General features: G+C 39.4%; 1 protein-coding gene across 3 annotated transcripts in view; it reads right to left on the minus strand.

The window, feature by feature from the left end:
• FBXO42 (F-box protein 42) overlaps positions 1–22,333 on the minus strand; it is a 108,055-nt gene that overhangs the window by 70,719 nt on the left and 15,003 nt on the right. Inside the window, exon 2 of one of the 3 annotated variants that reach the window (XM_059376352.1) lies at positions 15,644–15,700. The exons of the other annotated variants lie outside the window; for them this stretch is intronic. The gene's annotated coding sequence lies outside the window, so the exon portion shown is untranslated. The remainder of the gene's footprint in view (positions 1–15,643; positions 15,701–22,333) is intronic. 3 annotated transcript variants of the gene reach the window in all.

Below are 22,333 nucleotides of genomic sequence, written 5' to 3' on the forward strand. Positions count from 1 at the left end.
GAGCCGAAGGCAGCTGCTTAACCAACTGAGCCACCCAGGCGTCCCTAAACAGGTAACTTTAAAATATTCTTTAAAAGAAACCCACAAGGAAGAACATAATATAAAAAAAACTACTAAAGGGGTGCCTGGGTGGCTTAGTGGGTTAAGGCCTCTGCCTTCGGCTCAGGTCATGATCCCAGGGTCCTGGGATCAAGTCCCGCATCGGGCTCTCTGCTCCACGGAGAGCCTGCTTCCTCCTCTCTCTCTGCCTGCGTCTCTGCTTACTTGTGATCTCTGTCTGTCCAATAAATAAATCTTTAAAAAAAAAAAAAAAACTACTAAATTCACTGCTTCACATGTACTATTCTGGATCAGTTTACAAACTCTAAAATCAAACTGACATGCATTTATAGAATTCCCACTCATGTAATAACATTGTCATACAGAAGAAAGATGATACTTATGTTATTAAGAGTTAGCTACTTCTCGGGGCGCCTGGGTGGCTCAGTCCTTAAGCATCTGCCTTCAGCTCAGGTCATGATCCCAAGGTCGTGGAACTGAGCCCCTCACTGGGCTCCCTGCTAAGCAGGAAGCCTGCTCCTCCTTCTCCCGCTTCCCCCTGCCTGTGTTCCCTCTCTCACTGTGTCTGTCAAATAAATAAACAAAAATCTTAAAAAAAAGAATTATCTACTTCTCTGTTATTTCTTTTAAGCTGAAAATCATAAATCCAAACTTCAGGAGAAATTCTAAGCAGAGAGTGCATGAAGATGAACCATACAGGCAAACAGGTATACAGACATATTCAAATTCTCTTACTCTTATACACTGAAGTTCTTTGAATGAAAGCAAACTCCTAATAAATGGGAGTTCTAGAAACATAACCATGATCTTGATGCATTATCAAGAAGAAAAGAAAAATTTTTAAGAAATAAATTCCCTAATTTTATATCAAGTTGGTGGCATAAGGCCAAAGAGAAATTAGTTCAAGCTGCTTTAAAATACAGCATTTTTTTACTACATATCTTCTGTGAGTTATATTTTAAGTACAAAACCATAGGGCTTGGCTGGCTCAGTTGGTAGAGCATGTGACTCTTGGTCTCAGGATTATGAGTTCAAGCCCCATGTTGGGCACAGAGCTCACTTAAAAAAAAAAAAAAAGTAAGAAAAAAATCCATACAAGAAATAATAAAGCTATATTTAGTCTTATTGTTAGTAATAATACTATCATTATTATTTTGAAACTAATATAGGTAAGGTATAGGATAAAGCCAACAAATAATTACATTAACAGCATTAAAAACAAAAAATTAGCATAATCGAAGAGCTTTAAGTATAAAACTAAAGAGAGTAAATAAAACCCCTGTAATTGGGGAACGTGGGTGGCTCAGTTAGTTGGGTGTCTGATTCTTGGTTTCAGTTCAGGTCGTCATCTCAGGAGTCATGGGATCAAGTCCCATGTCAGAGAGCACTTGGCATAGGGTCTGCTTGAGATCCCCCCTCCCAATCCCATTCTGCTGCTCCTCCTGCTAGTGCTTTCTCTCTCTCTCAAATACATAAATAAATTTTTTTTAAATAAAAATAAAAACCCTGTAATTGTACATTTGAATCAGAAGTATCAGTAGGAACTCATCTTTTTCATCTCCTGGAGTGGTAGACCATAAGACTCTTCACTGACTCTAGATCTCAGGGTCATGAGTTCAAGCCCCATGTTGGGTATAGAGATCACATAAAAAAAAGAAAGATTTTTCTAACCCTGTCCACTGAGAAAGGTTCAAAAGCAATGAGTAGCAAAGAATATCCCAGAACCCAGATTGTGGTCTTTATATCCTATTTTCCACAAAAAAGACAGTCTCCTTGGAGAAATGGCTATTTCTAAAATTGGGGCAGGAAATGCACAAGGTGAGCCTGGAACATCTTGTTGTGCCCAAAGCAAGGAGACTATTAAAGACTAATACAGTCTTGTCAAAAGGTCACAGGGCCCAAAAAAAAGCACTCCCACAGGCCTAAGAGGAAACACTTTAAGCATCAAAACTATAAATAACAAAAGTGCTATGGATTCAAACATGAAATACATAAAAATATGTACATTTGTAATGGTGCTTAAGAAAATTCATGGTTGGGGCGCTTGGGTGGCTCAGTGGTTTATTTAAAGCCTCTGCCTTCAGCTTGGGTCATGACCCCAGGGTGCTGGAATGGAGCCCCATGTTGGGCTCTCTGCTCAGCAGGGAGCCTGCTTCCCTTCCTCTCTCTCTGCCTGCCTCTCTGCCTACTTGTGATCTCTCTCTCTCTGTCAAATAAATAAATAAAATCTTTAAAAAAAATTTTTTTTAAATTCATGGTCATCAGGGGAGGCTGCTAAAGGGACAATTCATGATTACTCTCAAATTATTTGAAAAATAAGGGAAAGAAATCGTTTTCTGCTTTTCCTATAATAATCAACAGGGTAACCAAATAGTTAATATGGTAGAATTCTTTCTGAGGAATTCCGTTTATAAGAAGGACGACAGAATAAGAAAAGTACCATTTTCCAAACCCTAATTTATAATTAACAAAAGGTACTAAAAACATTACATGATAGGTTGATAGGAAACATTCTAATGGAGAGATCAGGCTACTGTCATGTGAACCCAGAGCTCAGTCTGAGGATGGTTAAAAGTGAGACCTCTAGAAATTACACAACATGAGCCAAACAATGGGAAGTATACAGCATTGCCTCTGAAGTGTTCTTGCTTTAAATTTTTAATGTCATTATTTAGCCTCCAGATTAAGCTAAATGATACCACAAGAAAGCAATCAGATAAACGCAGACTATGGGACATTCTACTATTCAAAAGACTGAATGCCCAGGCTGTCTACCTAGAGGCCATTTTGGATCTCAACGATATGAAGAGGGAACCAAAAGAGCCCATCAACCGAAAGAATTCAGGGCTCAGGGAGTCTGAAGAGTCTAGAACTTCCGGGCAAAATTCCAAACAGGAAGGAAGCTACACAGAAAAAAAACTACAAAAATCTGCATTGTATTCCCTTGAATCTTTGCTAAGTACTGGGCAATACTTGCACAATGAATCAGGGTACTGTATGGATGGAAGTTTCTGTGATTTGTTCCGCGGAGCCCACCATCACGACCTGCACCTCTGCGGGCAGGCTGAAGAATGTTGTTCATGAGACTTGTGCTGCATTAAGTGACCTTGGGAGTCTGATTAATTGACATTAGCGGCCTCCTGGTCAGAACCAGCCTTTCTGGTCTGGACACCAAGAGCTATAAATTTTGCCTTGTGTCCCTCCAGCTCCAGGCTGGTCCCCGAGAATGAAATCCAGAAAGGGAGGCAAACACACCTAGCCCAACCTCCTTGAATACGTAAAGACATGATAACATAGAAATGCAGCTCGCTTCAAACTGCACATAGGCAAACAAATGCTTAACTTCAGACCCCATCATCTGCTCTATAAATATGGCCTTTCTGCGAATGCTCAGTTGGAAGTCTCACCTGCGGGGAGGACAATCCACTTGGGCGCGTCAATCGGGATTCCGGCCTGGCTGTCTCTATGGGGTTTCCCCGCTGATGAGGTTAGGTGTTTTAAATCTCCAATTTGAGGTAACTCTTATTCTCCTTTACTGCTTACTACTACTGTCCTCACCTATACACAGATTTCCCTTTTCTTCTTTCTGTTTCTGTTCGATTTTTAGAACCTCAATAACGTGGTGTCCTTACTGCCCTCACGCCCCACCCCAGCCTTTGAAACTGAGAGATGACTGCTGTGAATCTTGTTTTCAGAACAGTCAGGCCAAGAACGATGGGGAAGCTGTAAGCTGATCAGTCCTCACTGCTCATAAGCACAAAAACATTCGAGCTCTAGCAAGTCAGGGTTAACAAGTCCTTGGTGACCGCCTCAGATACCCAGCACAGACACTGTGGGGGTGTGACCCCTCAGGGGAGTGCTCAATGTCTTCCAGTAAAGACCACTCTAGATCTACCCTAGCAAAACCTAGAAACACCTCAAAGCCAAGAAACTGATCAGCAGGCGACCGAAATGTCTGAGAAAACACTTGTTAAAAATAGGCAACAAAACGCAGATACTCATCCAACACCCAACCGAAGAGTACTACATGTGCCAAAAGACAAAAACGAAAACAAAACCATACTAAAAGTTAGTCAACAGGACCAAACTTGGAAATGGCAGATGGGACTGAAAGATAAGGGTAAAACTTTGAAAATGTTATCTTTAAGAACTTAAAAAGAAACCTAACTGAAATAGAGAAAGAAATGGAAAATATTTAAAAGAAACTTCTAGGAAGGAAAAATACAATATATGAAACGAAAATATCACAGGGTGCCAGGATAGCTCAGTCAGTTAAACTGTGCCTTTGATTCAGGTCATGGGGCTCCCTGATCAGCAGAGAGCCTGCTTCTCTCTCTCTGCCTGCCGCTCTGCCTACTTGTGTTCTCTCTCCCTCTAATACATTGATAAAATCTTTAAAACATATATTTGTATAAAAAAAGAAAGTATCACTGCGTGCAACTAATGGAAGATTAGAGCGTGCAGAAGAAAAGTTTCAGTTGAAATATAAGACCCAGTAACACAAACTAACCAAAATGAAACACTCAGGGGAAAAGAGATAGAAAAAAATTAACAAAGCCTCATTAAGACAATATGAGACAGTCTAATACACACATAATTGGAATCCTAATGGAATAGAGGGGAGGGGCCAGATAATCAGATAAAGTTTTTAAAAAATAAAGGAGAGAATTTTTCCCAATTTCGTGAAAACTCTAAACCCAGAGACCCAAAAATCTGAACAAACCAAGCAGAAAAAACACACACACAGAGACAAAACCACACCAAAGCATATCATAATCAAATTGCTGAAAACCAGTAATAATGACTATCAGGAACTATGAATGCCGGAAGAAAAAGAAATGGCATCTTTAAAGCACTGAAAGAAAAAAAATCAACTTGGAATTCTATATGCATAAAAATATCCTTGAAAAGAAAAGTGCAGGGGGGCACCTGGCTGGCTCAGTTGGAAGAGCATGTAACTCTTCATCTCAAGGTCATGCGTATGAGGCCTACATGGAGCGCAGATTAAGTAAAATTAAAAAAAAAAAAACTGAAATAAAAATATTTTCAGACAGACAGGGTGGAAATAACAGAACACCAATACACCTGCATGACAAGAAATGTTAAAGGTAGGATGGTATCAGCTAAAAATTTGGATATACACAAGAAATGAAGAGCACAGGAAATCATATACAATTAAATATAAAAGACTTCCAGGGGCGCCTGGGTGGCTCAGTGGGTTAAAGCCTCTGCCTTCGGCTCAGGTCATGATCCCAGGAACCTAGGATTGAGCCCTGCATCGGGCTCTGTGCTCAGCGGGGAGCCTGCTTCCTCCTCTCTCTCTGCCTGCCTCTCTGCCTACTTGTGAACTCTGTCTGACAAATAAATAAATAACATCTTTAAAAAAATAAAAATAAAATAAAAGACTTCCATTTTATCACTTTTAAAATTTCCTTAAAAGGTAACTGTTTGGGTGCCTGGCTGGCACAGCTCATTAAGCATCCAACTCTTAAGTTTAGGCCCAGGTTGTGATCTCGTGAAATTGGTCCTGCATTGTGCTTCAGGGTTTGCTTGGGATTCTCCCTCCCTCTCCCTCTGCCCTTTCCGCTGGTGCTCTCTCAAGTAAATAAATAAATCCTTAAAAAAAAAAAAAAAAAGAAGAAGAAGAAGAAGTGTCTAAAGCAAAAATAAAGGGGACCCAGGTGGCTCAGTTGGTAAAGTATCTGCCTTTGGCTCAGGTCATGACCCCAGGGTCCTGGGATTAAGGCACACATTGGGCTTCTGGCTCAGCAGTGAGTCTATTTCTACCTCTCCCTCTACCCTTCTGCCTGCTCTAATAAATAAATAAAAATCTTTACAAAAATAAACAATAAAAATAAAGCAAAAATAATGTAGTTTAAGATTCACAACATAGGGGCGCCTGGGTGGCTCAGTGGATTAAAGCCTCTGTCTTTGGCTCAGTTCATGGTCTCAGGGTCCTGGAATGGAGCCCTGCATCAGGCTCTCTGCACAGCAGGGAGCCTGCTTCCTCCTCTCTCAGCCTGACTCTCTGCCTACTTGTGATCTCTGCCTGCCAAATAAATAAATAAAATCTTTAAAAAGAAAAAAAAATATTTACAACATAAATAGAAATAAAATGCATATTGTGGGAGTGCCTGGGTACCTCGGTTAGTTGAATGACTGACTCTTGATTTTGGCTTGGGTCAGGATCTCAGGGTTGTGAAATTGAGAAACCGAGTTCCATGCTCCACATAGAGTCTACTCACACCCCCCCACTCCCGGTCCCGGTTTCGGCTCCTATCACCCTCTTGTGCATACATGCACTCTCTCTCGCTAAAGAAATAAAATATTTTTGGGGGGTGCTTGGATGGCTCAGTCATTAAGCATCTGCCTTTGGCTCAGGGCATGATCCCAGGGTCCTGGGATTGAGCCCTCCATCAAGCTCCCTGCTCAGAAGAGATCCTGCTTCTCTCTCTCCCACTGCCTACTGCTCTGCCTACTTGTGCTCTCTCTCTCTCTGTCAAATAAATAAAGTCTTAAAAAAAAAAAAAAGAAATAAAATCTTTTTAAAACTTTATAATGTATGTTGTGGACTGTGATAAATTAGCAGTATATACTATGAATGCCAAAACCACACATGTACACATGTGAAGTGCAACCAATAAGCCAAAGGTGAAAATAAAATGGAATACTAAAAAATATTCAATTACTTAATCCAGAAGAAGGTAGGAAAAGATATAAGGAACAAAGCACAGGTGGTACAAAGAAAAAACAGAAAAATAGTAAATTAAAATCTGTATAAAAACATATTAAGTATATATGGTCTAAAGACCCCAATAAAAAAAACAGAGATTAGCACACTGAATAATAAACCAATACCTAACTATACACTGCCTACAAAAAATGTACTTTAAATATAAAGATGCAGAGAGGCTAAAAGTCACAGGTAAGACAAAAGGGAAACACCAAGCATTAGAAAGCTATGGTTTCTTGGATGCCTGGGCGGCTCAGGCAGTGATCCCAGGGTCCTGGGATTGAGTCCCAGCACAGGGCTCCTTGCTCCACAGGGAGCCTGCTTCTCCCTCTGCCGCCATTCCCCCTGCTTGTGCTCGCTCTCTCTCTTTGAAAAAATAAATTAAATCAAGAAAAGAAAAAAGAAAGCTACTGTGTCTATATTAATGACAGACATCGTAGGCTTCAAAACATATTAACAAGAAAAAAAGAAGGGCACTTCACAATGATATTTTATATGACAGGTAAATTCACTAAGAAGAAATAATCCTAGGGGCACGTGCACCCCAATGTTTACAGCAGCAATGTGCACAACAGCCAAACTACGGAAAGAGTCTAGATGTCCATCAACAGATGTATGGATAAAGAAGATGTTACACACACATACACACACACATATACACACAAACATATACATATATATAATGTTATTGTATGTTATATGTATACTAATAGCATAGTTATAATAACTATGTTATGTTATATATTATATACACATAAAATACAGAATAATATATATTCACACATACACACACACACACTATGGAATATTAAACAGCCATATTAACAAAAAAACATGAAACCTTGCCACTTGCAATGACATGGATGGAACTAGAGGGTATTAATGCTAAGCAAAATAAGTCAATTATCATATGATCTCACTGAAATGAGGAATTTGAGAAACAAGACAAAGGATCATAGGAGAAGGGAGGGAAAATTTTAACATGACAAAACCAGAGAGGGTGACAAACCAAAAGAGACTTTTAATCTCAGGAAACAGAACTGAGGGTTGCTGAAGGGGAGGGGGTGGAGGGGAGGCGGTGGCTGGGTGATGAACACTGGGGAGGGTGTGTGCTATGGTGAGTGCTGTGAATTACGTAAGGCTGATGAATCACAGACCTGTACCCCTGAAACAAATAATACATTATATGTTAATTATTTTAAAAAAAGAGAAAAATTATCAGGACAGAAACTAAGTATGATAATAAAACTAAGTGCTTATATTTATGTTTAAAAAAAAATCTTTAAAAATGTGTATACTGTCAATAAGCAGGAAAGAAAAAAGAAAACAAAAAACAAACCCAAGACCCGAAAATCAGTTAAAGATGAGTATGTATTTACTTGTCAAATGAGAAGATGTATAGAATTTGCTTCAAGGGGCTCCTGGGTGATTCAGTGGGTTAAAGCCTCTGCCTTCGGCTCAGGTCATGAAATCAGGGTCCTGGGATCGAGCCCCACATAGGGCTCTCTGTGTAATAGGGAGCCTGCTTCCTCCTCTCTCTCTGCCTGCCTCTCTACCTACTTGTGATCTCTGTCAAATAAATAAATAAATAAAATCTTTTATAAAAAAAATGTGAGTAATAATACCTATCTCATAAAAGCATTGTGAGGATTAAATGCTTTAATGCATGTTAAGTCTTTGAAAAGAATAAGGCATATACAGGAAATACATTTTTTTTGTACTTTGTTTCACATTTCTATTTGCAGAAGTATGGTTAAAGTACAACATTTAAACAATCAGTAGTTAAAGTAAATTTGTTTTACCATATATACTTAATTTTTTAAAAGATTTTATTTATTAAAAAAAAAAAAAAGATTTTATTTATTTATTTGGCAGAGAGACAAAGAGGGAGGGAGAGAGCATAAGCCAAGGGGAGAAGCAGAGGGAGAAGCTGACTCTCCACTGACCCGGGAATCCGACGCGGGGTTTGGACCAAGCCGAAGGCAGACTCTCAATTGACTGAGCTACCGAAGTGTCCCATATATACCAATTTACCAGAAGATGTGTTTCCTTTGAGGAAAGCTGTATATTCTACAGATTAGATGTATTTTGTATGTACAATGTATATTCTACATTAGATGAATCAATGTTCTTACTAAGCACAAAAATGTAAACATACTGGGCTTTATTTTAAACTGATATGGAAAATAGTGTGCCCTATATTATTACATAGGAAGGCAAAAATCATTCAAAGAAAAAGTTGCATTCTACATTCACTTACACCAAGAGTTCTAAGCCTAGCAAAAAAATTTCCACTGAAAGCAGTGCCACATATGAGGTCCAAAAGGAGATAAAACAGTCTGCCAGGACTGTCTGGTTTCGCTTGATTTTGGTTTCCAATGAGCATATAATGCTTTAGTCAGCTCCTCTGGAGATGTCTTGGGACACACAAGGCATACACAGAAAAATAATATACGTGTGTACATATTCCGTGACTTTTTTTTTTTTTTTTTAGAGGTTTGCATCTTTTTTTTTTTTTTAAATATTTTATTTATTTATTTGACAGAGAGAGATCACAAGTAGACAGAGAGAGAGAGAGAGAGGGAAGCAGGCTCCCTGCTGAGCAGAGAGCTTGATGTGGGACTCGATCCCAGGACCCTGAGATCATGACCTGAGCCGAAGGCAGCGGCTTAACCCACTGAGCCACCCAGGCGTCCCTATTCCGTGACTTTTTAATGCAATTAAAAACCTCATACTGGGGGCGCCTGGGTGGCTCAGTGGGTTAAGCCGCTGCCTTCGGCTCAGGTCATGCCTCTCTGCCTACTTGTGATCTCTGTCTGTCAAATAAATAAATAAAAAATCTTAAAAAAAAAAAAAAAAAAACACCTCATACTGTTTTCTTTTTCTTTTTTTTTTTTTTAAAGATTTTATTTATTATTTATTTGACAGAGAGAGAAATCACAAGTAGGCGGAGAGTCAGGCAGAGAGAGAGAGAGAAGCAGGCTCCCGCTGAGCAAAGAGCCCGATGCGGGGCTCGATCCCAGGACACTGAGATCATGACCTGAGCCGAAGGCAGCGGCTTAATCCACTGAGCCACCCAGGCGCCCCCCTCATACTGTTTTCTTTAAAATTTCCTGAAACTATTTTTTCCTCATGTAACACATATTGCTTGATTTCCAAATCATTTTAGAATTCCTAGTTTCACTTTCATAGAAGACTTCGTTATTGTCACTCTGTACAAATATTATCCCTACTTCTACCAGAGCAGAATATTTTATATATAAATAAAAATGTTCTTTTTTAAGGGCAACTAGGTGGCTCAGTGGGTTAAAGCCTCTGCCTTCAGCTCAGGTCATAATCTCAGGGTCCTGGGATCCAGCCCTGCATCGGGCTCTCTGCTCAACAGAGAGCCTGCTTCCCCCTCTCTCTCCCATCCTAGTACTAACCAGGCCCGCCCCTGCTTAGCTTCCAAGATCAGACAACATCCAGTGCGTTCAGGGTGGTATGGCCATAGACCCCTGCCTCCCTCTACCTGCCTCTCTGCCTACTTATGATCTCTGTCTGTCAAATAAATAAATAAAATCTTTTTTAAAATTTATTTTTTTTAAAGATTTTATTTATTTATTTGACAGAGGGAGAGAGATCACAAGTAGGCAGAGCAGCAGGCAGAGAGAGAGGGGGAAGCAGGCTCCCCGCTGAGCAGAGAGCCCCATGTGGGGCTTGATCCCTGGACCCTGAGATCATGACCCAGACTGAAGGCAGAGGCTCAACCCACTGAGCCACCCAGGCGCCCCGAAATCTTTTTTTTTTAAATCCTCTCTTTTAAATTTACAAAAGCAAAGAATTTTCTAATTGTAAGTCCTTTACAAATAATTAGTATGGAAACGATATTTATTGATAAAGTAAATCTAGGCAATTTATTTATACTAACGCTCATTTGCTTGTATTACACTCGGAGAAAAAATATATTGTTATTTTCCTCCAAAATGATCTGTAGTTGACTTCCTGACTAACGTATTCCAATTCAGGAAGCCCTAATACAACAAGAACCTTCTTTTAAAATCAGCTTAGCTACAAATTCTGTGAATAAAATGCAGCAATACTTGAGGGAAGCCTAGAGTTATAGTTCTAAGTGTTTATTTTAATGTTATAAAGAAAAGCTTGCTTAACTAAAACAGATTATTGCAATTATCTTCATTATTACTTCTTATTTACATTAGTGCTATGGCCAGAACCAGGAGCTATTTGCAAACTTAAGTGAAGGAAAAAAGTATTCTTCAGACTTTAAACAACACAGTTACACCAAATTCTACAGATGTTTGTTTCTCCCAAAATCAGGTTTAGAAAGAAATGCAAAATCACATACATGCATATGTCCATATAGTGAGAGAGACACACACACATATTTATGGGGAGTGGGGAAAAGCTTAAGATTTAGATGTTACAAAAGTTATTATTACTCACATTCACCTGCAGTGGTACTAATTTCAAATTTGTAATGATCAAAATGTTAGTCATTTACATGCAAAGCTGCAAAGAGTCACCAGGACTCTTCTATTTTAAATTTTCATGTTTTCTAGTCAGAATGGACACTGGCAGTTTTTCACATGGCTGAGCCCCCTCTGCTGGTTTAGCAGCAGTAGTTGTCCAAAACTTATTTGTGGCACAATTGAATACACTTTCATTAAATTAATGAAATAAGGGGCACTTGCGTGGCTCAGATGGTTGAGCATCCAACTCTTGATGTCAGCTCAGGTCATGATCTCAGGGTCCTGGGATCAAGCCCACATCCGGCTCCCTGCTCACCTGGGAGTCAGCCTGTCTCCACTGCCCTCTGTCCCTCCCCCCCTCAAATAAATAAATACATCTTTAAAAAAATTAATGAAATAAATTGCTATTTCATTATATACACATTTCATAGAATGCATATTTTCAGTTTAAAGCAAGCTGCATTAACTTTAGACCTAAAAAGTTGTTAGTAAAAAAAAAGTTATGTGTATTAGTAAAGAAAGACATGCTTCACCAACTCATTTTTTTTAAGTTATTTATTTTTAAGTAATCTCTAAACTCAACATGGGGCTTGAACTCAGACCAGAAGATCAACAACTACACACTCTACAACTGAGCCAGCCAGGCACCCCCCCTCACTAACTCATTTTTTACAGTCACAAAAATTACTTCATAAAACAAAATCTTATTTGTACAATATTGCCCATTTAAAAATAAAAACTGTCAGTTATATTAATATCTACATAATACTAACACCACATAGTGTTATAAATACATGAATATATGGTAAAATATGCAAACATGCCTGGGAATGATGAACAAAACTCATTGTGGTTATTTTAAAGAGTGATCAAGGCAACTGGAAGGGGAACACAGAAGGGTTTCAACTGGTACCTGTGTCTTTTATTTTCCTTTAAAAAAATTTGGGGGCGCCTGGGTGGTTTAGTGGATTAAAGCCTCTGCCTTGCTCGGGTCATGATCTTGGAGTCCTGGGATAGAGCCCCGTGTTGGGCTCTCTGCTTGGCGGGCAGCCTGCTTCTCCCTCTCTCTCTGCCTGCTGTCTGCCTACTTGTGATCTCTCTCTGTCAAATAAATTTTTTAAAAAAATCTGAAGCAAATATGGCAAAAGGACAAATCTCATAAAGCTAGTTGAAATGTTAAAAAAAATATTATTGCCTCTAAAAAGAATTTTCTGTAAATGTGGTATAAAACATTGCATTTCTCGGGGCACCTGGGTGGCTCAGTGGGTTAAGCCACTGCCTTCGGCTCAGGTCATGATCTCAGGGTCCTGGGATCGAGTCCCGCATTGGGCTCTCTGCTCAGCAGGGAGCCTGCTTCCCTCTCTCTCTCTCTGCCTGCCTCTCCGACTACTTGTGATTTCTCTCTGTCAAATAAATAAATAAAATCTTTAAAAAAAAAAAAATTGCATTTCTTGAAAAAAGAAAAAGCTAAGAAAATGAAGCATCACTCTTGAATCACTCTACTGGGCCCTTTGAATTAAGTGATTTAAATATTAGAGTGAAATTAAACTTCAAGGAGAATCTATTTTATGTGTGAGAAAGATGAAACATTGCTAGCAAAGAGGTGTTTTTTTTTTTTTAAAGCAGTAAGAATAAAGAAATATATTACTGGTTACATAAAAATGTGAATATACTTAATGTCACTGAACTATACACTAAAATGGTTAATTTTATGTTATGTATATTTTACCATGACAAAAAAGAAAAGTATCATGAGTCTGGCCAGTTTAAATTGAAAGAAGATTGGGGCGCCTGGGTGGCTCAGTGGGTTAAGCCGCTGCCTTCAGCTCGGGTCGTGATCTCAGGGTCCTGGGATCCAGCCCCGCATCAGGCTCTCTGCTCAGCGGGGAGCCTGCTTCCTCCTCTCTCTCTCTGCCTGCCTCTCTGCCTACTTGTGATCTCTGTCTGTCAAATAAATAAATAAAATCTTTTAAATAAATAAATAAGTAAATAAATTGAAAGAAGACAATATTTTATTTACAGATAAAAACTAAGGATCAGAAAGAAAAAGAAAAAGAAAAAGAAAAAGAAAAAAGAACTAAGGACAAAAATTCTACTTAACAGCAGAAATCCAAAACTGAAGGCACAGCTGACTGGCATGCTGGTGTAATTCAATCTCAGTCATGGATCAAAAAATATGAAAAATGGCACAAGAGAAAAAAGATTTTTTAAGATTATACTGTCATCATGCCTATGAACAAAGAGAAGTGAAATAGCAAATCTTAAACTTACTCTGAAGAACAAAATTTCTGAAAATTTCCAACTTCATCTGTTACCACTATTTTGATTCCATAAATTCAGATTAATTCTTGATGACTATATATTCCCATTGATCTCTACTACCCCTATGACCTCTCATTCTGAGATTCCATTCTCCTTTCATAACGTGGAGGTGGCCCCTAAAATTCCATTTTGCCTTCTCTTTCCTTGATATATTTTCTCATTTGGCAATCACATGGTTTCGAACATTGCTGCTAAGAGAATGATTCATTGCACCATGCGATCCTTGAGGTTACAGACTGCCGTGTTCACTTAATATGTCCAGTAAAGGCAGAGTTGATTCAACATTTATTCAGATGGACAGATGGACGGAGAAGCAAATCACTCCACAACTCATCTTTAGACCTGATTCCCCTAAATTATATCTCCCCATTTTCCTATTTCTCTTGCCTTCTGGAGAGGTGATGCCAAATTCATATTGAACATTCTTCCAGCCACCTACATATCTTCCTGTTTACCAGACTCAAAACCTAGCAGTCATCTTTCATTTTTCCTTTTCTCATTCTTCCCACATCTACTCAGTTGTCAAATATCCCATGCATCCGGGGCACCTGGGTGACTCAGTCGGTTAAGAATCTGAGTTTAGGGGGCGCCTGGGTGGCTCAGTGGGTTAAGCCTATGCCTTCAGCACAGGTCATGGTCTCAGGGTCCTGGGATCGAGCCCCACATCGGGCTCTCTGCTCAGCGGGGAGCCTGCTTCCTCCTCTCTCTCTGCCTGCCTATCTGCCTACTTGTGATCTCTGTCTGTCAAATAAATAAATAAAATCTTAAAAAAAAAAAAAAAAAGAAAAAGAAAAAAAGAATCTGATTCTAGGGTGCCTGGATGGCTCAGTGGGTTACAGCCTCTGCCTTCGGCTCAGGTCATGATCTCAGGGTCCTGGAATCGAATCCTGCATGGGGCTCTCTGCTCAGCAGGAAGCCTGTTTCCTTCTCTCTCTCTTCCTGCCTCTCTTGCGCTACTTATGATCTCTCTCTCTCTCTGTCAAATAAATAAATAAAATCTTTAAAAGAAAAAGAAGAAGAAGAAGAATCTGACTCTTGGTTAAGTGTCTGCCTTTGGCTCAGATCATGATCCCAGGGTCTTGGGACCACGCCTCACATCAGGCTCCCTGCTCAGCGGGAGGCCTGCTTCACCTTCTCCCACACCCCCTGCTTGTGTTCCCTCTCTCGGTGTGTCTCTCTCTATCAAATAAATAAAATCTTTAATCTTTTTTTTAAAAGATTTGATTTATTTATTTGACAGACAGAGATCACAAGTAGGCAGAGAGAGGAGGAAGCAGGCTCCCCGCTGAGCAGAGAGCCCGATGTGGGGCTCAATCCCAGGACCCTGGAATCATGACCTGAGCTGAAGGCAGAGGCTTTAACCCACAAAGCCACCCAGGTGCCCCAATAAATAAAATCTTTAAAAAGAAAAAAAAAAAAGGATCCGACTCTTGACTTTGGCTCAGGTAGTGATCTCAGGATCTTGGGATCAAAACCCGCATCAGGCTCTGTCTGCACTCAGCATGGAGTGAGCTTGAGATTCTCGCTCACACTCCCTCTCCCTCTGCCCCTTCCCTCTTTCTCTAAAATAAATAAATAAATCTTTAAAAAACAGAACAGATATACCCCACCTTCACCTTTGTTCCCACTTCTCTCCACTGCTGCCATAGAGGCCCAAATAATCTCTTAACTAATCTATTATAATAAAGAGGAAAAGCTGGTTTTTCCACTGCATACTCCTTTCTTCTCCAATTTCTCTCTCCTTCTTTTTCTTCTTCTTCTTTTTTTTTTTAAAGTAATCTCTACATCCAAAGTGGGGCTCAAACTCATGACCTTGAGATCAAGAGCCCCACACTCTACTGACTGAGCCAGACAGGCACCCCTCCACTCCTCCTCTTTTTTCTTTATTTTATTTAGGATTAATTTTCATTGTGCAAATCTGGATCAAGAACTTTCACCAAGTAGGGGATGGGAGAAATAAAGCAAATAAGGGATACAAAATTCCAAACATCACAGAGACAAAAAGTACAGCATAACGAATACAGCCAGCATGGCTACAGATGGTGGTGACTACACTTACTGTGGATGAGCACTGAGTAAAGCAAAGGATCACCAAATCAATACTGCACACCTGAAACTAATACAACACTGTATGTTAATTATACTTCAGGAAAAAAACTTTGATTAGTAAATGCCTCTTCTCTAATATTCAAGGTCTTCAGCACTGCATTTTTCTTATTTATTTCTATTTTTATTGTAAAATACATAAGACACAAAAAATAACATTTTAATCATTTTAAGTATATACTTCAATGGCATTATGTGCATTCACACTGTATAAACATCACTACTCTCCATCTCCAAAACTTCCTCATCATCCCAAACAGAAACTCCATACTCATTAAGCCAAATGCCCCATTTCTCCCCTCCCCTCAGCCCTCAGTAACCCCTACTCCCATCTCTATGAACTAGATTGCTCATATAGGTAGAATGACACAGTATTTGTCCTTCCGTGTTTGACTAATTTCAGTTAGTATAATGCTTTTAATCTTCATCCATGTTGTAGTATGCATCAGAATTTCGTTCCTTTCTAAGGCTGAATAATATATTCCATTGTACAGACTATTGTAATAGTGTATTTTTTGGTAAAGATTTTATTTATTTATTTGACAGACAGTGATCACAAGTAGGCAGAGAGGCAGGCAGAGAGAGAGGAGGAAGCAGACTCCCTGCGGAGCAGAGAGCCCGATGTGGGGCTCGATCCCAAGCCGAGCCGAAGGCAGAGGCTTTAACCCACTGAGCCAGCCAGGCGCCCCGTAATAGTGTATTTTAATACTCATCTCTCAATGGACCTTTGTGTTGTTTTCACCTTTTGGCTACCGTGAATATGCTACTAAGAATGTTGAGGCACAAATATCTGTCTGAATTCCTGCTTCAGTGCTCATGGATATATACCTAGAAGTGGAATTGTTAGATCATATGTTAATTCAGTATTTAATTTTTTGAGGAACTGGTTTCCACAGCTAACGTAACACTTCAAAGTCACCACAATCTGGGTCAACTCTCACTTTCTGTGTGTCTCTCCCACTCCAGCCTAGGCCTCTATCACTCCAACAAACTAAATTTCTGGAAAGCCAATGTTCCTCCTACCTGTGTCCTTTGTCCTTGATGCTCTCTGCACAATTTCATATGTGCAAACCTGCCTATCCATCAAGGCTGCCTCAAGCGCCCCCTACTCTAGAAACCATCCTTGATTTCTCCAACTAAAAGGAATCTCTTTTTCTGAATTCCCTTTAAATTTCCTTCTCACTTTCCACCATAAAGAATAATCTAAACTAAACAGGTACACACATTTCTCATTAAGTATGGGTTATATGTCTAATTATGCATGTACTGCCTTCAGTAACTAGCAGGGAGTAGACAATGAATAAATGAACAGAATGGATCATGACAAAAGAATAAAGATAAAACAGAACTCAAAATTCCCAATCAAGTTGAGGATTGTGAAGGAAAACTAAACCATACCTGTCAAAATCTTTTAAAAACTGTTATCTGTCAATATTTTAATGGACATGCCAGATGACCCAGATGTTCTTCTATTAGAAATACGTCTGAAGTAAATGTTGGCACAATTGCAAAATGGAAGGTCAACATAGTACTTTATTCAAAGAAAAAAAAGCAAATAAAGAAAGCAAACTAAATGTCCATTCACAGGGGAGTAGATAAATTATGATACAATTGTAATCCTAAGCAGCTGTTAAAAAGGAGGTGGAACTACATGTACTAACTTTATATTCTACAACATATTGTGAAATTCCAAAAGCCATTTCTGCCTAAAAGTGTGAGGATGAATTTTTTGTAGCCACAGAAAAAAAAATTCATTTCAAACTGTTAAAAGTAGTTATCTATGGCAGTTTGTAAAAAGGATTCGCTTATGTGAACTGGTTACAGCAAGCATCTGTTCTTTAATTTTTAAAAATGTCTTCCAAATTTTCAGTAAAACCAACTCAGTTCCAATTTTAAAATGTAAAAATGCATATTTAAAAGTATGATATTTTATAGTCTAGTTAAAAAAAAAAAAAGACACCCAGGAGATTTTATAATATTCCTGCCGAAAACAAATACAATAAAATTAGCAATTTTGTAATGTTCAGAATCAAAGTGCTGAGTGGTTTATATATTACAACTGTATACCTTTAAGTAGGGGGAAAAGCAAACTCTGCATTAATGGGTGTTCTCCAGAGACAACGAAACATCAAGGTTTAATGCTAAAATTATTCTAAAATTGTTCAAAACTTGCCAGACTTTTTTGGGCTTTGCTACTTTAAAATTGAGCAAAAGACGACAACAAAAGAATACATAAAGTACGGTTCCATTTACATAAAGTTAGAAACAGGCAAAACTAAACTACTGCAGAGATATACTTGCAGGTGATAACAGTATCAAGAAAAGCAAGAGAATTATCACAAAAGAGGAACAGTGGTTATTTCCAAAACAGAAATGGATGTCATCAAAGAGGGGTACATTGGAAGTGCTTCTGAGGCACTAGCAACATTCTATTTCTTGACTTGGTTGGTGGTCACACTGGTGTTTGCTTATAGTTATTCTCTGAACACATACATTTATGCATTCTTCTGAATGTCTCACAATAGTTAAAAATCCAGCTGAACCTAACCTTTAACGCTATTTAATAATAACATGTAAAGTTTCTATAGTTCAACTCTCACTCTAAACGTCCGCTCATGTTTCACCTAAAATAGTTGCAGGAGTGTCTGACTGGCTCAGACCCTTGATCTTGGGGTTGTGAGTTCAAGTTCCATGCTGGGTGTGGAGATTACTTAAAAAAAAAAAATCTTAGGGATGTCTGGGTGGCTCAGTCGGCTAAGCATCTGCCTTAGCTCAGGTCATGATCCTAAGGGTCCTGGAATCACGTCCCACCTTGGGCTCTTTGCTCAGTTGGGGCCTGCTTCTCTCTCTGCCTGCCACTTCCCCTGCTCGGGCAGGTACATACTGGCGAGCGCGCTCTCTTGCTCTCTCTCTCACACAAATAAATAAATAAAATCTTAAAAAAAAAAAAAGGAGTATCGATTTGGAATCAGATATTAATTTCCTTTCTAAATAAATAAATAGATAGATAGATAGATAGATGGATGAATAAAGTCTTAGGGCTGCCCGGGTGGCCCGGTTGGTTAAGCACCAACTCCTGATTTCAGCTCAGGTCATGTAGAGCCCTACGTTGGGCTTCAAGTTCCATGGTGTGTCTGCTTAAGGATTCTCTCTCCCTCTGCCTCCTCCCCCACTTTTTTTTTTTTTTTGTACTCCCTATCAAATAATCTTTTTAAAATAAAATCTTTAAAAATAAATAAAACAGCTTCGGCTAATAGTGCACAGTAAAACCAACCTGCCAAAGGTAAAAAGAACAACCCAGTCATTAGGAACTCAGGCAAAAAGGGGGAAATCTCTCACTGGAAATCTGTTAAGGTTCCAATTCTCAAGGTTTTTTGTTTGGTTTGGTTTGGTTTTAATTGTTGTTGTTGTTTTGGTTTGGTTTTTTGGGTTTTTTTTTTTTTTGCTTCTCAAGTTTTAATGTGGACCTCATTAAACTACAGGTTTGGATTCAGTAGGCCCGGAGTAGAACCTGACAGCCTGCATTCTAACCCAGGTGATGCCATGCTGCCAGTCCACGGACTCGCCCTATAAAGTTCTTAAATAGCCACTAAAATGTGGCTGGTGTCAAAATGACAAAAGAAAAAAAAATGACAAAAGAAAAGGAAATGAGAGAGGGAGAGAAACCGTAAGAGATCAACCACAGAAAACTGAGGCTTGCTGCAGGGGCAGTGGGTGGGGGGCAGGGGGTGATGGGCATTAAGGAGGGCACTTGATATAATGAGCACTGGGTGTTATATGCAACTAAGGAATCACTAAACTGCACCTCTGAAATTAATAATACACTATGTGTGGGACGCCTGGGTGGCTCAGTGGGTTAAAGCCTCTGCTTTCAGCTCAGGTCGTGATCCCAGGGTCCTGGGATCGGGTCCCGCATCGGGCTCTCTGCTTCGGCGGGAAGCCTGCTTCCTCCTCTCTCTCTCTGCCTGCATCTCTCCTACTTGTGATCTCTGTCTGTCAAATAAATAAATTAAAAAAAAAAATAATACACTATGTGTTAACTAACTGAATTTAAATTAAAAAAAAAAAAAAGGAATCAACAGGTAATGGAGAATCTGTGCCAGATGCCTTATTTCATTTAATCCTTACCTCAATGCTATGAGGGGCATATTATCACTCATGTTTCACAGATAAGGGTAACAGGGCTCAGACAAATTAATTTGCCCATGATTACACAGCTGTGTAAAAAGAGGAACCAGAATTTGAACTGAATTCTATGATTCCATTTTTTAAAAAAGAGACTACAAATCAGGGTTTGAAATTAATTTAAAATAATTCTCAAAAAAATAACTATAACATGTTCCAGTTCAGAGTCTCTTACATACAGACTTTCACCTTCCCCCATTAGTTCATTCTTCAAAATGGCCTTTCTTTCATTGTTACTCCCTCTGCTATGATGCTGGATATTTGTTATTCGCATTTACACCTCTACAGCTAATACTTACCTAACATCTAACTTCCCCAATTCCAGTCTCTGGCCCACCAATTTATTCTGAAGTCTCCAGGAAGGAATTCACTAAAGGTGAGCTAATGAGAAGGGTGGGGAAGTAGAATTCAAAGTACTCTACGATCTCAAGATACTCTCACCAAATCTCCCAGTTTGCATAGAGCCAGCTTCCTCACTGACACACAAACACATTCTAGAAAGAACAGGATACAGTTTGACAATATGCTGTAAGGGAATGGAGATTTTTATTTCTACCTGTATTTTTTTGGTGGTGGTGAGAGCAAAGGAATTCATGAAAGGTGAATAATCATGTTTATTCCCTATCCTCCAAAAACCTAAAGGTTTTTCTACACACAAAGCAAATCTTTTTTTTTTTTTTTAAGATTTTATTTATTTATTTGACAAAGAGAGAGACAGCAAAAGAGGGAACACAAGCAGGGGGACGAGGGAGAAGCAAGCTTCCCACCGAGCAGGGAGCCCCATGTGGGGCTCAATCCCAGGACCCTAGGATCATGACCTAATCTTAAGGCAGAAGCTTAACAACTGAGCCACGCAGGCACCCCTCACATAAAGTAAATCTTTGTTTCACAAGCTCACTTGACCATTAAAAAAAAAAATCCCCTAGTAAGCAATTTCTCAGAGACTATCAGAAAAGAAGGACGGGTCCAGGAATTTTTTTTTTAAACAAACACTGCAGCAGATCCAAGTTCAGAAAACCTTCAGTAGTACTTTTAAAACTTAATCTGATGTTCTCATTTATCGTTTTCCTATGTGTTGCGTACTTTACTGAGCAACAGGTTTAAAATACGGGTAATAAAATTTCCAGAAAAATATAAAATATTATAGCAGGAAAGCTTAGAGATTACTGGGCAACTGAACCCTTACTTTACCAATGAGGAGAAACTGAGGTCAGGAAACATGCAACCTCCTAAGATCGTGTAGGTAACCTGGTGGCTAAACAGAACCTGTGTCTTTTGTTTTTCTGCTCAGTGCTCCAACACACCATACCAAAATCTACTTTCAAAAGAGTGGCAGTAAAGCATTACTTATTGCTGTTTATTGAAGACTGACTAGATGGACAAACCCAGCACATCCACACAACAAAGCTGTGACAAAGATGAAGGATTACTTCTGTTCCAATATGGCATGATCTCCAAGATACAGTAAAAGAGAATAGTGCTGAACAGTGTTACAGAGACCAAACCGGAGTCTCTTACGTCAAGCAGGAGCCTGTGTCAAGCAATGACACAGGCAGTTAAGGTACAGCAGCTAGGAGATATCACCAGGACCAACATCAGCTGACACCCCAGAACCGAAAACGAGCAGAATCAGAGGAGATCTGCAGAGACCCAAAACTGATTAAATCCCTTTAAAAAGGGAAGGATTTTGGCAGGAAACTGTCAGACTCTTCAGACGTGGCCCCTTTATGTCTGACCACTTAAAAAAGTCAACTGCCGCCAATGGTCCGCCCAATGGATCTCTGAACAGAACTGAGACCCTTCCCTGCTTGAACAGAAGGAGCAGTAAATGCCGAGAGCTGACCCAGACCAGACCAAAGCCTTAGCTCAATGGCATGCTCAGAGACTACGTGTTGGGTTCGTTAACTTCCTGCACCTTCCTTTATCTTGTTTGTTGTATGGCTTGTCTTCTATCCTGCTCTGTGTGCTGTGTAAGAAGCCAAGTTTAATAACATGGTGAAGTGTCATTGAGTTTGGAATCCTAAACCTGCTTTATAATCGCGATTTAACTTTATGACTGAATAAGGCTGACTGTGGAAAGACAAACCTGTGCGTGCATCGTCATAGCGTGCTCGTGACAAGTGTACATACTATGGCAACCTTTTGTGTAAGAAGAGAGAAAAATGAATATATGCAGATATTCACTTACTCTTGCAAAAAGAAACATTGAAAGGATAAACCAAAAATTAATAAAAATTAGGAGAGTCCAAGTACCAGTCATGGGGCACCTCTTGGCAACCCCTCCTCATGGTCCCAGCTCTGAAAATGGCAGCCAGTGTTTGAGGTGGTCACCCTTCCTCCATATTTTTTTTTTTTTTTTGAGATTTGATTTATCTACTTGAGAGAGAGCAAGGTGAGAGATCATGAACAGGGTGAAGGGCAGAGGCAGAAGCTCCCTGCTGAGCAGGGAGCTCAATGT

Source organism: Mustela nigripes, chromosome 14 (genome assembly GCF_022355385.1).
Source record: "Mustela nigripes isolate SB6536 chromosome 14, MUSNIG.SB6536, whole genome shotgun sequence".
Taxonomy (NCBI): domain Eukaryota; kingdom Metazoa; phylum Chordata; class Mammalia; order Carnivora; family Mustelidae; genus Mustela; species Mustela nigripes.